A 14,464-nucleotide genomic window follows, 5' to 3' on the forward strand; every position below is an offset into this window, starting at 1 on the left:
ACTATACATCGCCGGTTGAACTGGCATCACCTTAAACTTCTGAAAAACAGTATTGTTTCATCTTAGCCTTCCTGTTCCACCAATGGAGGTGGCATCCTCGTGGTATCAAGTGGCACACAGTCTGTTATCCACCAATGAGCACCTGATTCGTATTGGACTTAGTGTCACGGATTACTGTAGTCGCTATCCGGACGTTGACACGCTGCAACACAGCTGTAACTGTCGTGGTTACGAAGCAAAATGGCACAGGCATAAGGAACAATCGCGGATGGAGCTCGAACCGTTGAGACTCCATTTCAGCTCATGTCCTGTTTCTTAGCTTTGGTTGCTGATAATAACTTGATGCCACTGCCTAGGAGTTTAATTTGTAAACCACACCACTGAAGATGATCACTATGTGATTGAAAATCGATTTTGCTATCAATAAACCATCAATATTACCGCCAACGCTGACCTTCCTTCTAATTTCGAATAATGTGTATCCACAGGACATGTGGCCTGTAATGGAGAACGTGTCACGACGATCTCTCCATTGGGAAAAGACTGGTCCCTCATTCGCATCTATGGGAGGGCAATGCCAAGGAAGAGGTTACCATAATAAAAATATTGAATAACCTACAAAAGCATAACGTTCTACGAATTGGGGCGTCGATTTTCAGACGTTTTAACTTGACAGGGAAGCTAGAAAATCTGAAAAGGGAGATGCTAGCGCCCAGTCTAGATCTAGTGGGGTTCAGTGAACTGAAGTGGTTAGGAGACAAGTATTTCTGGATGATTATAGAGTAATATCAAGAGCAGCAGAAAACAGTGCAACGGGAGTAGGATTCGTCGAGAATGGGGAAGATGGAGTAGAGAGTTACTGTGAACAGTTCAGTGATGGCGTTGTTCTCATCAGAATAGACAGCAAAACCAATACCGACAACGATGGTTCAGGTATACTTATCGACTTCGCAAGCAGAAGTTAAGAGATAGAGAAAATATAGGAGATAAAGACCGGGTAATTCAGTACTTAAAGGGAAATAAAAAAATAAAAATATAATAGTCATGGGGGATTGGAAGGCGGTTTTAGGGGATGGAGTAGAAGAAAGGGTTTCTGGAGAATATGGACTTGGCAGCAGGAACGAGAGAGGAGGAAGACTAATTGAGTTCTGCAAAGATATCAGTTACTAATAGCGAATACGTTCAAGAATCACAAGAGGAAGAGGTGCATTCGGAAAAAGCCTGGATATACGTGAAGATTCCAATTAGATTACATCAGAGTCAGGCAGAGATTCCTAAATCAGATATTGAATTGTAAGGCGTACTCAGAAGAGGATATAGAGTCAGGCACAATTTAGTAATGATGAAGAGTAAGCTGAAGTTTAAGAGATTAATCAGGAAGAATCAATACACAAACAAGTTGTATACATAAGTACTAAGGAATGAAGAGATAAGCTTGAAATTCTCTGCGACTATAGATACTGCGATAATGAATAGCTCAATAGGCAGTTCAGATGAAATGGGCAATCACAGAAGTTTTAGAAAAACATAGATACAAAGGAGGCAGCTGCGAAGAAACCATGAATAAAAGAAGAAATAGTTGAGTTGATCGATGAAAGAAGAAATTACGAAAATATGCCGGTAAATTCAGGAATATAGAAATACAAGTTACCTAAGAACGAAATAAATAGCAAGTGCATGGGAGATAAGGTAAAATGGCTGCATGAAAAATATGAAGAAATCGGAAAGAAATTATCGTCGGAGGGACTCATTCTGCATATAGAAAAGTCAAAATGACCTTTGGTGAAATTGAAAGCAAGGGCGATAATACTAAGAGCTCAATGCGTGTTCTGCTGTTAAATACAGCGGAGAGAGCATACAGGTAGAAAGAGTACATTGAAGAGTTCTGTGAGGTGATGGATTTGTCTGAGAACATGATAGGAGCAGAAACGGGGAAGAGATAGAGAAAAGAGTATTAGAATTTAAAAGCGCTTTGGACGACTTAAGATTAAAGAACGTAGAAGGGATAGATAACATTCCATCGGAATTTTTAAAATCATTGGGATTACTGACAGCAAAAGAACTATTCACGACGATGTGTAGAACATATGAGACTGGTGATATACCATTAGCCTTTCGGGAAAACATCGTCCACACAATCCCGAGGATAGCAAGAGCCGACTAGTGCGAGAATTATCGCACTATCAGATTAATAGCTCATGCATTCAAGTTGCAGACAAGAATAATATACAGATCAATAGAAAAGAAAATTGAAGATGTATTAGATGACGATCAGTTTGGCTTTAGGAAAGATAAAGACACCATAGAGGCGTTTCTGACGTTGCGATTGATAGTGGAAACAAGACTGAAAAAAAATCAAGACGTCTTAATAGGAATAGTCGGCGTGGGAAAAGCGTTCGACACTACAGAATGGTACAATATGTTCAAAATTCTGAGAAAAATGGGAGTAAGCTGTAGAGAAAGACGGGTAATAAACAACATGTACAATAACCAAGTGGACCAAGAATGAAATGCTCGGATTAAAAGGGGTGTAAGATAGGGATGTAGTCTCTCGCCCCTGTTGTTTACTCTTATATCGAAGAAGCTATGACGGAAATAAGAGAAAGGTTCAAGAGTGGGTGTAAAATTAAGGGTGAAAGGATATCAATAATAAGATTCGTTGAAGACATTGCTATCCTCAGTGAAAGTGAAGAAGAAGTTTATTCTTATCAGCAGTGTGAATGCTGATTGTCGTCGCACTTATTTGCTCTTTGTTTCTTCGGAATTAAATAAATGACATTTTTCCGAAAGTCTGATGGAATGTTGCTAGTATCATAGATTCTGCAAACCAACTTCAATAGTAATTTTGTTGCCATTTCCCCCAGTACTATTAGTTTTTTCAACGGAGATTTATCTATCCCTTCTATTTTATTTAATCTCAAGCTTCCCAAAGCTCGTTTAAATTATGATCCTCTACCTCTTTCATATCGACTCTTCTTCTATCACGTCATCAGACATTTCTTCTACCTCACAGAGGCATTCATTTTATTGTTTCCACCGATATTCTCCCTCCTCTGCCTTCAACAGCGGAACTCCGATTGTACTCTTAATGTTGCTTCCCTAGCTCTTAATTCCACCGAAGGTTGTTTTGAGTTTTCTGTATGCTGAACTAGTTCTTACGAATGTCATTTTATTTTCGATTCCTTCAGATTTTCGCTGTAGCCATTTTGGCTTCGCTTTCCCGCACTTCCTACTTATTTCATTCCTAAGTGATTGATATCGTTGTTGTTCTTTGCGTGAACGTTTTATCACTTCTTTCTTTCGTCAATTATTATTAAAGTATTTCGTCTGTTACCCAAGTTTCATCGCAATTATCTTCCTAGTATATATGTTTGTCTTTTCAATATCTGTGATAGCTCTCTTTAGAGATATCCATTCCTCTTCAGCTGAAGAGATTTGAATACATCCAACAAATAATTGAGGAATTAGGTTGCAAGTGCTACTACTAAAGGGAACTGTATAAGGCAAAAACTCTAGAGGAAGACAGAAATTGGAATACATCCAACAAATAATTGAGGAATTAGGTTGCAAGTGCTACTCTGAGATGAAGAGGTTGGCTCAGGAGAGAAATGATTTAACGGAATGTAGAGAAGGAAGAATATCTCGGGATACTGAACAACATTGCGGTTCCAGTTGGCAACGGACTTGTTGGTCGCGTGTTCGTTCTACGGCAGAACAATGATCCCAAACATGCATCTAAACTGAGCAAAATGCGGGCAGCCAACGAATATGACTGAGCCGTGGTAGGGGAACAAGGGAGAAACAAATGGTAGCACCAAAGTTTTTCTTTTAACAGGGTGGCTTTATTGGAGTGACAGTTACACTAATTCTCAGTCTATCAAATCAGCTTTAGTTCTTTAAGCCAAGCAGCTGCGATTAGTCAAAACACCAACACTTTTAATACAGTAGCAAAGGGCAAGCTGGGAAGACAATGAAATTTAAATAACAAGTCTCCACAAATATGGCTTCACAGGTAAGATTAAATTTATGATTATTAAAATTTTTTTCTGACATCCCAGCAGTAGGCAAGATAAAATTAGCTCAGTTAACAAAATACAATTACACCAAACTCAAATACAAGTTAAAATTTAACACACACGGCGACAACTGCCAGCTTACAATAGTTCAAAACATTATTCAATCTCATAGGTGCGCAGGTGTCATTACCAAGGGGAGTGTGCGAACCGACTTGAAGCAACTATAACATGGTGTAGTCCAAATTACAGATTCGGCAGTCTATGCAGAGAAGTCGGCAAGAAACGGTAAACAAGTCAAGAAACGATCACCGTCGCTCACATACACACTCGCGCACGGGCACAGAGGAGCCAAGCTTAAGCCAGGCAGATAGGATAGGCAGGGTGCAAAAAAAATAATTCGTCACGGGCCACACAGAACCGCTGGACAGGAACTACCAAAATTCACTCGCCTTAAACTTTACGTACAACCCCCAGGCGAGGAAACGGGAAATCGTACGGGCACAGGTCAGCGAAAACCCCAGACAAACACACAGAATCCCATAAATTTCAAAACATAATTTAATCAATTAACCCCCAAAACCCCGGATCTTCGCACAAGCGAAATTACAGGCCACAGGGTCCAAAGGCACTCTGCAGAAGAGTAAGGAGAGAATAGGTTAAGCAAAGTTCTGCAACGGCACAATAGAACGCCAAGAAAAACACACTATGTAAGGTACATCACCCCACAGAAAGCCGAGAAGCACAAACACTGGGGTTTGCCCACGTTTCCGACACAATCATAACAACGAAGATAATCTTCTTCATCCGGCCATAGCACGCTGAAACACACAAACAACACCAAACTTCCGAGGACGGAAAAGTACTCCTCTGTAAACTGTATCCGGGAGCAGCACAGCCACAAGCTCCTGCCAGGACGCGGTCCAGGGAAATCGCCGCGAGAAAGATGATCCAGCACGAGTATCGCCACCCAGGCCTCAGCAAGGGAAGTCAGACAGGGCTGGAAAGCCGGTAACCAGGCGACGACTCCAACCACCGACCCGGGGACCAGCAAGTAACACCAGCCCCGGCCAGCGACAGCGCGGAGGGAGCCACCGTCCGACACAAAAGGCAGTGCTCGCGCCGCTCCAGCCCCAAATTTGGCTGCCCGCGCACACACCACCGGGCAGAGACGGCGCCACCCGCCGCCAGGAGGCGCCCCGCAACGGAGAAAGAAACACCACTCGGTGGCCCAACGATCGAGAATCGATCGCGAATACCGCCGCCACGGCACAATGACGTGGCCATTTCAGGTAACTGATTTAAATCCCATTGAATGAAGTGGTTCTGCGCTGAATCGGAAAGGAAAGGAGTATGTGGAAAACAGTGATAAGAAGAAGGGACAGAATACTAGAGCGAACTGTATAAGGCAAAAACTCTAGAGGAAGACAGAGATTGGAATACATCCAACAAATAATTGAGGAATTAGGTTGCAAGTGCTACACTGAGATGAAGGGGTTGGCGCAGGAGAGAAATAAAATTAACGGAATGTAGAGAAGGAAGAATATCTCAGGATACTGAACAACAATGCAGTTCCACATGTCAACGGACTTGTTGGTCGTGTGTTTGTTCTACAGCAGAACAATGATCCTCAGCATGTTACAACTTGTGAAGAGATATTCTACAGCACTGCCCATGTTGGGAGGTGCTATACAATTTCCCTGTGATCAGCCATTACATGAAAAGAGCAAAATACAATTTTCGTAGTCACATAACAACCACATATTTGAACACATAGTATAACTTGGAAAACGGCTTGTACATACGTTTGATCAGCAATTGCACGCAGCAAGTACTATCGCCAATTACGTGACACTGCACCATTTTATACTTAGCATTCTTCTTTTCAAAAACTTTTGTTCCCTTGATGTCTGAATTGCCTATCTACGTCTTTTCACTTCCGTAAAAGAATCCACTCCAGACAGATACACTGAGAGAAAACTGCCTAACAGTTAGATGTTAAATTTATGTTTTCCTGAAATTTTTTGCACTGTATTCAGAGTGCATTTTATGTCCTTTCTACTTCGACCATCATCAGTAACTTTGTTAACCTATTGGCAAAACACATCTACTGCCGAGTTTGTCCTTATGTGATATAAGGTTAACATACGTCATGTACTGTTGCTAGGCTAAAATGCAATGAATTCTTCAGCTGATTTCATCTCGTTACTTTCGTATTGCATTTAATAAAACATCGGTGCTTGTAATACAGCAGGCAGCAGGCTAGCCTCCATAAGAAGTTCTGTTGTCACATCCTAATGGAAAGAGAGAAACTCATGATGGGATTCCTGTTTGGGGACCCATTGTGCTGAGCATGTGGCACGAGGTGGGAACTACCATCTGGCTGAGCCACTTGCTGCGGTGCTGTGGTGCCCAACTGCCGGAATATGGCGGAGGTGTCGCTCTCCACAGCCTGCAGGCTCGCAAGAGCATGCTTTTTCTTTAAAAAAAAAACAGCACTGAATAGTGCAGAGAGACCCTCTGGGTAATAAAGCTGAGCCATCAGCGGCGTTTAGCCTGCCTAAGGATTGCCAGAAAAATTTGTGGTGCTGAGCCACGCAAATGACTCAAGCTGATTGCGTGATGAGGTCTCTACTATAGAAGATGTAAGAAGAAGGGTGGTAGCAATCAAAAACTTGTATTATTTACTTGACGGAATTATACATCTAGTGACTCAGTTATAAATGGCACAAGTCTATTACCAAATAGACCAATTGTAATAGGCATTACTACAAAGAAAATTATTACAAATGCGAGAGCTATAATGCTTTTCCATTATAGCCCTACATAGGGAGAAATGATCATCACGATAAAATAAGAGAAATCGGGGCTCGTACAGAAAAATTTAAGTTCTCGTTTTTCCGTGTGCCTTTCGAGAGTGGAACGGTAGAGTGACAGCTTGAAGGTGGTTCATAGAACCCTCTGCCAGGCATTTTATTGTGAATAGCAGAGTAACCACGTAGATGTAGATGAACGTAACTGAGAATGTCACTAGGAGCAAGCCAAACCAATGATGGAGTTAGAAAAGGTCACAAAGGTGCAACCAGCAAAGAGGCTATGTAGTATTTGTAGACGACCTAGCTATTTTTTTCAGGCCTCATCGATACAACCAGCAGGCAGATAGAATCGCTGAAAGAACAGGTTGAAAAGGAAGCCTTACAACATTCCTTTGATAAAACCCAATGTATGACAATCATTAGGGCAGCCCCCAAGCCAACGAAAATGAAATATGCAAAAACTGAGAGAACTAACAAATTCAGGTGTCTTAGATATGTAACTGAAGGAGACATTTCTGAGAAAGCAGCCATTAAAATAAGAGTAAACAAGATAGAAAGCTTAAGGATGCATGTGTTAGAAAACCAATGCCCTAAATGCTAAACTTAGCCACTAAGGCCGGCCGGAGTGGCCGAGCGGTTCTAGGCGCTTCAGTCTGGAACCGCGCGACCGCTACGGTCGCAGGCCCGAATCCTGCCTCGGACATGGATGTGTGTGATGTCCTTAGGTTAGTTAGGTTTAAGTAGTTCTAAGTTGTAGGGAACTGATGACCTCAGATGTTAAGTCCTATAGTGCTCAGAGCCATTTAGCCACTAGTCTACAGTAACTTGCTCAGATGGACTTTTATGCATCGATCTAGCCATAAAGGTGATGATGGAAACCTTAGAAACAAAATAAATAAAAATACTAAGAAAAGTTTTGGGTCTGGTTGCAGAACAAATGCCAAAGAGAAGAGGTTGTAAAAAACAACTTTACACGTATATTGACAAAAAATTAGTCATAATCAGGAAAAAAAGGATAGCTTTCTATGGCCACACCCAAACAATGAATCTCAGCAGACTGACTGACGAAAAGGATATTCTCTTATTTACATAAATTAAAAATGGATAAATCATGGTGAAATTGGAAGGGACGTAGAAGAACTCCGACTTAATTCACAAGATATTGAGGAACGACTTTCAGCCAGAAATAAACTGCAAGATTCTAAAAGCTTCAATGAAAAATTAACGAGAAAACTGGAACCATTTGGACAGAGGAAAGGGGAGAGATACGTCGAGAAATGGTGAGAGAATTGTGTAAGAAAGGAAAGGAGGAGCAGTTAAAAATAACATAGTTCGTAGTGGCTCATACATAAAAGAAGAAGAAAAAGAAGTGACTGAATGATAATGACATCCACGCAACATTGATTAGTGTTCCTGAGGCGTCATTTACTTTACCTCGGACAGGCTTCTTTGCTCTGGACAGAAATAAAAAATCACGTCTTACCACTGGCTGTCTGAAAGCCAATATAGTTGCGAAAGGAGCCGAGACAGTATTAAAACGCCTAGGAACTTTGGTGCGCCGCGGCCGATTTTAATTAAGAAGTCCGCGTCGCCGGCCCTCTATCGGTGCTCGTGAAATTTCACCTGGCTCCAAATTACCCGCGTCTAATCAAAGTTACGGACGCTTCATCGGCGGCGCAGAGGCAGCACGGGCCTGATCAGCCACGGGGACGAATTTAACGAGCGAGCACAGTGGCGCCTTATTAGGGATAACGCGGTGTAGGGCGGACCCAGCGGCGGCACGCGACGCCCGTCTCAAGGGGAGAGCCGCCCACTGCCTCACCTCCACTCGATGCGACAACGTCACGTTTACAGTTGCTGCGTCCGGAATAAGGCGAAGTTAAGACCTGTAGTAGGAAAGCTGTAGGGAAAGATGGCTGATGTACACTGATAAGCCGAAACATTGGGGCCACCTGCTTAAAAGCGTGTTCATCACATCTGGAACTCAGTGGATTCGACAACTGCTTGGTTCCTTTCAGGAAGTGCGTGGCAGCACAGGTCTAGGAACATGTCACGGAACTGCTATATACAGTACGGACCCGTCGTTACTGGTCGCGGAGTTGCCTACCGATAGCGTGAAAGATGTGCTCTATCACACAAATTTGGTGGCCAATACTATCATACTTCTCCAGCCACTGTAGTACGGTTATGACCTTGTGGTACGGACAGTTATTCAGCTGGTTGATGACATCGCCGTCGGGGAAGATGTCGAGCATGAAAGGAAGCAGATGGTCCGCAATAACGACCACCTAGCCCACATCCGTCATTTGTGCAAGGAAGCCCTGGTCGTATGGAAGCCCGAGTAAATCTCCCCCATAGCATAGCCACGGTACCAAGTGGTGAAAGTGAGAACACTAACTTGGTCAATTTATAATTATACGAGGGTGAGTCAAATGAAAACCTTAAATTTGTAATAACAAATCGAAATTTCGCGCCGTTATCCTGTAAGTTGGTAAGCGTGCTACAAATAGCGTGGAGAAAGGCCTGTAGGTGGCAGCATTGTGCAGATACACACATACCGTCGCAGTATCAGTATAAAGATGGCCGCCCCACTCGAACTTGTACCAGGGAAGAACAGCGTTCTGTTATTCTGTTTTTGCTTAGTGAAGGTGTGAAACCTATTGAAATTCATCGACGAATGAAGGTTCCGTACGGTGATGCATGTTTGTCATAGCAGCAAGTCTACGAATGGAGTAGGAAGTTCGCGCAGGCCGAGGTGGCCGAGCGGTTCTAGGCGCTACAGTCTGGAACCGCGTGACCCATACGGTCGCAGGTTCGAATCCTGCCTCGGGCTTGGATGTGTGTGATGTCCTTAGGTTAGTTAGGTTTAAGTAGTTCTAAGTTTTAGGGGACTGATGACCTCAGAAGTTAAGTCTCATAGTGCTCAGAGCCATTTGAACCATTTTTAGGAAGTTCGCAAATGGTGTGACTTCAGTGGAAGATGCTCCTCGTCCAGGTCAGGAACAACGAGTTGTGACTCCACAGAACATTGCAGCAGTTGAAGCCATAGTGAAGAATGACATTGCAGCATGTTTACAGAATAGTCATGGGTCAGCACACCACATTGTGCATGATGTGTTCCAGTTTCACAAAGTGTCTGCAAGATGGGTGCCACAGCAGCTGACTCTGAAATGAGAGAACGGCGTGTTGATGCTTGTGAAGAACTTCTTCGGCGCCTTGAACGAGAAGGTGATAGCTTCCTTGCAATAATCGTAACTGGGGACTAAACTTGGTTTCACTTCCACCAACCGGAAACGAAGAGAGCGAGCAAGGAATGCAGCCATTCCTCATCACCAAAACAAGGAAGTTTCGAACAGAACCATCAGCAGGGAAGGTTATGCTGACTCTCTTTAGGGACGAAAAAGGCGTCATTTGGAGCATTACATGCCTAGAGGGACTACTGTCACCAGTGCGTTCTCCTAAACAATGATCTGTGGCCTGCAATCAAATCAAAGCCGTGTGGATTACTGTCAGCAGGTGTCCTTTTGCAACATGACCATGCAGGGCCCCACACTACCCGTACAACAGTTGCAACAATCACAGACCTGCATTTTGAGTGTAGTATGTTTGCTTTCCTAGCGCTTATGAAGATACATTAAAATGGTGTACGCATAACGCTTGGGTACACTATGCAGCATGAAAGTATGCATAGAAAATTAATTATACTGTTATTTTCCCAGCATGAGAAAGAAAACACAGTAGTTACTAAAAAGCTACCTTGTTTGACGAAAATCGAATCGCACTAACAAATCAGGTCACACAGATTCGCGTTCCATTGTATCAACACAACGACTTCAAATAGTTTGCGTGGACGTTGACAGCCCTCTTCCCTCTGGCAGGGGTGGCGTTAGATATGTTGTTGCCTTATGTGACATATTGATCAAGTATGTTAAGTTACCCACTACAAAATCAGCAGCAATGGCTCATAACAAGTAAATAGGAAGTCGTTACTTGCCAACCTCTGGCAAAGCTACCCCTCTGTTATCGAATAACGCATCCAACTTTACTTGTCAGTCTTGCAAAACATTCCTTCCAGAACATGGTATTAAAAACAGATATTGGTCTCATTCTTTCATCCAAAGGAAAAACTGTTCCGAACGGTTTTTTAGAGAGTTCAACAGATTCATTAGAATGGACGCACAAAATCACAAAACCAGATGGATAGAGTAATTGGAAGTTTTTGAACAAATAGCAAACAATCTTCACTTGTATAAAATACAATTTACTGCAGGTGGCCTGACAAATAAATCCAGAGAAGAATGTTACTGGGAGGTAAAAGGTAAGGAAACTATTAATTCTACACACGCAAGAGTCACACTTATGAAGATTACACTCTGATAGGAAGTTACGAAAAATACAAAGTCACCAAGTAGGAGACTACATTCTTTTAGAAACACACCCCAAGTCATCGCTTATGCAAAAGAAGAATTGTAAGTGGCAACTTTGCATGGATGCTACATCCAGGAAACTATCTTATGTCTCATCCCAAAAGTGATAAAGTAAAGGGATTACACTCCCATCACGATTTAAACAAATATTTTCATGAGTAACGAGTCTTAATTTTTTATATGTGAAGTTACGTTTAAATGTAACTATGAAGGTAGCTAGCAACCAGTTAATCCATAATATATATACGTGTCTTGAACCACAAGGAAAGGAGGAGCCGTAACGAAGTTAATGGAGAATACTATTATGTAAATGAGGATAATATTTAGGTAATCGAGATAAGAGAAGTCCTAAAAACAGACATTTGGTTGAACATAACACTGATTTCCTACAGTTAATCTGGAACAGAAACACTTTAGCAGACATAATGCTGTTCTGACTACTGGAACATTTACCAGTTTTTATATAAATATGCAGATAGTTGTAATAAGAAGAGTCACTTGTACGATCACTACCTTAAACTCAAGACAGAGAGGAAGGTGTTCTCACCGCAGTAATTAGTACATATGAAAAATATTATCCGTACTACTCATGTCAGAGGTATTTGAGTATTAGGATAAGAGATTGAGCAAGGTTTGAATGTGTGCTGTACTTTGATTTCTTGTGGGATTAAAGCGTGAACATTGATTTGTTTTATTATGTATATATTTTTCTTCGTATTTTGCTTTTCGTGTTGATGTGGCACTCTATACAGAGACTAATATACCGTGATGTCCTGTCCTGTGTAAATATTATACTTTCCCAGAACAACATTAGACGAATCAGGCCAGGTTGGCTTGTAGGAATCTGTTAAATGACTGTACGACTCAACCACCATAGTATTGCACTTCGTAGTTATAGGAAACATGCGGTAACGTTACGGCAAATAAGCAAAGTGATGAATGAGAAAAACCCACGATACTGTCAATGTTTTCAGGTCACTTGTGGATATACTATCAACCCCACTTACGTCATGCCTCACGATAAGCCGACCAAAGCGCCCTCACCCTAAGATACAGTAATATTGTGTTCGACTAATAAATATGAGTATGTAATAGTCAAAAGAAAATGTTCTTAGCAGGAGGTATGTACATAACCAATCTGTAAGACTTCCATAAAGCCGTCGAGCAACAGCCAACTGTGTACTGTTGTTGAGCTAACCGCCCTGCTTGATATGACATCAGTTCTGATTGTCGGTGGCTAAACTTGTCACGCTACCATTGTTGACTTTTGAATCAGAACATACGAGGAAGTTCAGTAAGAACGCTCACATTGCGCGGGCTAAACCGTTAATAAAATTCTCATCTAGAGTGGAGGAACTCACTCGTAACCAATGTGGTAATAAAAGTCAGCGAAGTCAAGCGCTAATCGTAATAAGCTTAAGTACGGATCCATTATGTATATAACAAATGTATTTGTAAATATGTATCTACTTCCACTTTTATTTAAAATTTTATCTGTAAGCCAACCATTCCTTACTATCTCCTGTACGCGTCATGCTCTACATGGGAGTAATTCTGTGATACGACCCCTGCACGTCAAAAATGATGAGGTGGCTGAGGTGACCTTAACATATCGGACAAATAATTGAAGGTGCCTGCATATTGTTCCGGCTGATGACCTTCTGGCCAGAGCCTGGTTACCAAGATTGACCTTAACACAACCACGTGATGTCTCACCTGTGCCATTCCTTTGGCACCAACTCTCATGGTAGTCGTCTCGCCATCTTCCACAACATTAGTCTGATCCTGACATTCCTTACCTCAAACAAAGGAACACGAGAGAAAGCAATCGATTTGTGACGAATTCCTTATGACTTCAAAATAAAAAAGACTCTCATGACGATAACCATATGTGCAAAGCGTATGTTATCAACAAAGACGTATGTTGAGCATCCAGGACTGCAAAGTGCAGGGAAGATTACAAGTTGTGAATATAAGAAGTTTTTAAACATCAGATGTGAACTGTGATTCATGTTATGCTTCCAAAAAAAATAATTTAAAAACCATTAAACCAACATGAACTGATGACTTTACGTAACTAAAAATCTAGATGAGATAACAATATTTTATCCTATATCCACACAAATTCTCAACTTTCATTACTAATTATTATCAAATGTTTGCTGAATAACGTGCTGAAATTCGTTGTACTTGCCATAATGTAAATACTGTGTATATTTTTTCTGAGTCATGTGAGGAAACGACCTTAATGGCACTTTGAATGGCTACACCAAGAAGACAAAACCCCTCTCATAATCATTCAAGGGGATGATGTAACATATAATCCAGTTGTGAAACATCTCTGATGTATCGTTGATATATACTGAGGTGGCAAAATTCGTGGGATAGCGTTGTGCACATATACAGATGGAGGTATATTATCGCGTACACAAGGTATAAGGGACGGTATATTGGCGGAGCTGTCATTTATAGTCAGGTGATTCATATTAAAAGGTTTCTGGCATAGTTATGGCCTTACGACGGGACTTAACACACTTCGAACAGGAAATAGCAGTTGGGGCCAGAGACATTCCATTTCGGAAATTAGGGAATTCAGTATTCCGAGCTCCACTGAGTCAAGAGTGTGCCGAGGACACCGAATTAGAGGCATTAGCTCTCAGCACAGACAATGCAGTGGCTGACTACCTTCACTTAACGACGGAGAGCAGCGGCGTTTGTGAAGAGCTGTCAGTGCTAACAGACAAGCAATACAGCGTAAAATATCCACAAAAATCAATGTGGGACATACGACGAACGTATCCGTTACGACAATGCGGAGAAATTTGACGTTAACGGCCTGTTGCAGAAGATGACGGACGCGAGTGACTTTGCTAAAAGCACGACATAGCCTGCAGCGCCTCTCATGGGCTCGTGTCCATATCGGTTGCACACTAGATGTCTGGAAAACCTTACCTTGGTCAGATGAGTCCCGATTTCAGTTGGTAAGAGCTGATGGTAGGCTTCGAGTGTGACGCAGACCCCACGAAGCCGTGGAACCAAGCTGCCAACAGCGCAGTTAATGGAAATGGTTATGGTCGGCTTCTTGGAGACCATCTGCAGCCATTCATGGAGTTCATGTTCCTAAACAGTGATGAAATTTTTATGGGTGACAGATTTAACTCCTATAAGGCCCGGAATCTGACAGTCATGGGCAGGGTATGTGGGTATC

This window comes from Schistocerca nitens, chromosome 5 (assembly GCF_023898315.1).
Source record: "Schistocerca nitens isolate TAMUIC-IGC-003100 chromosome 5, iqSchNite1.1, whole genome shotgun sequence".
NCBI classification, from domain to species: Eukaryota; Metazoa; Arthropoda; class Insecta; order Orthoptera; family Acrididae; genus Schistocerca; species Schistocerca nitens.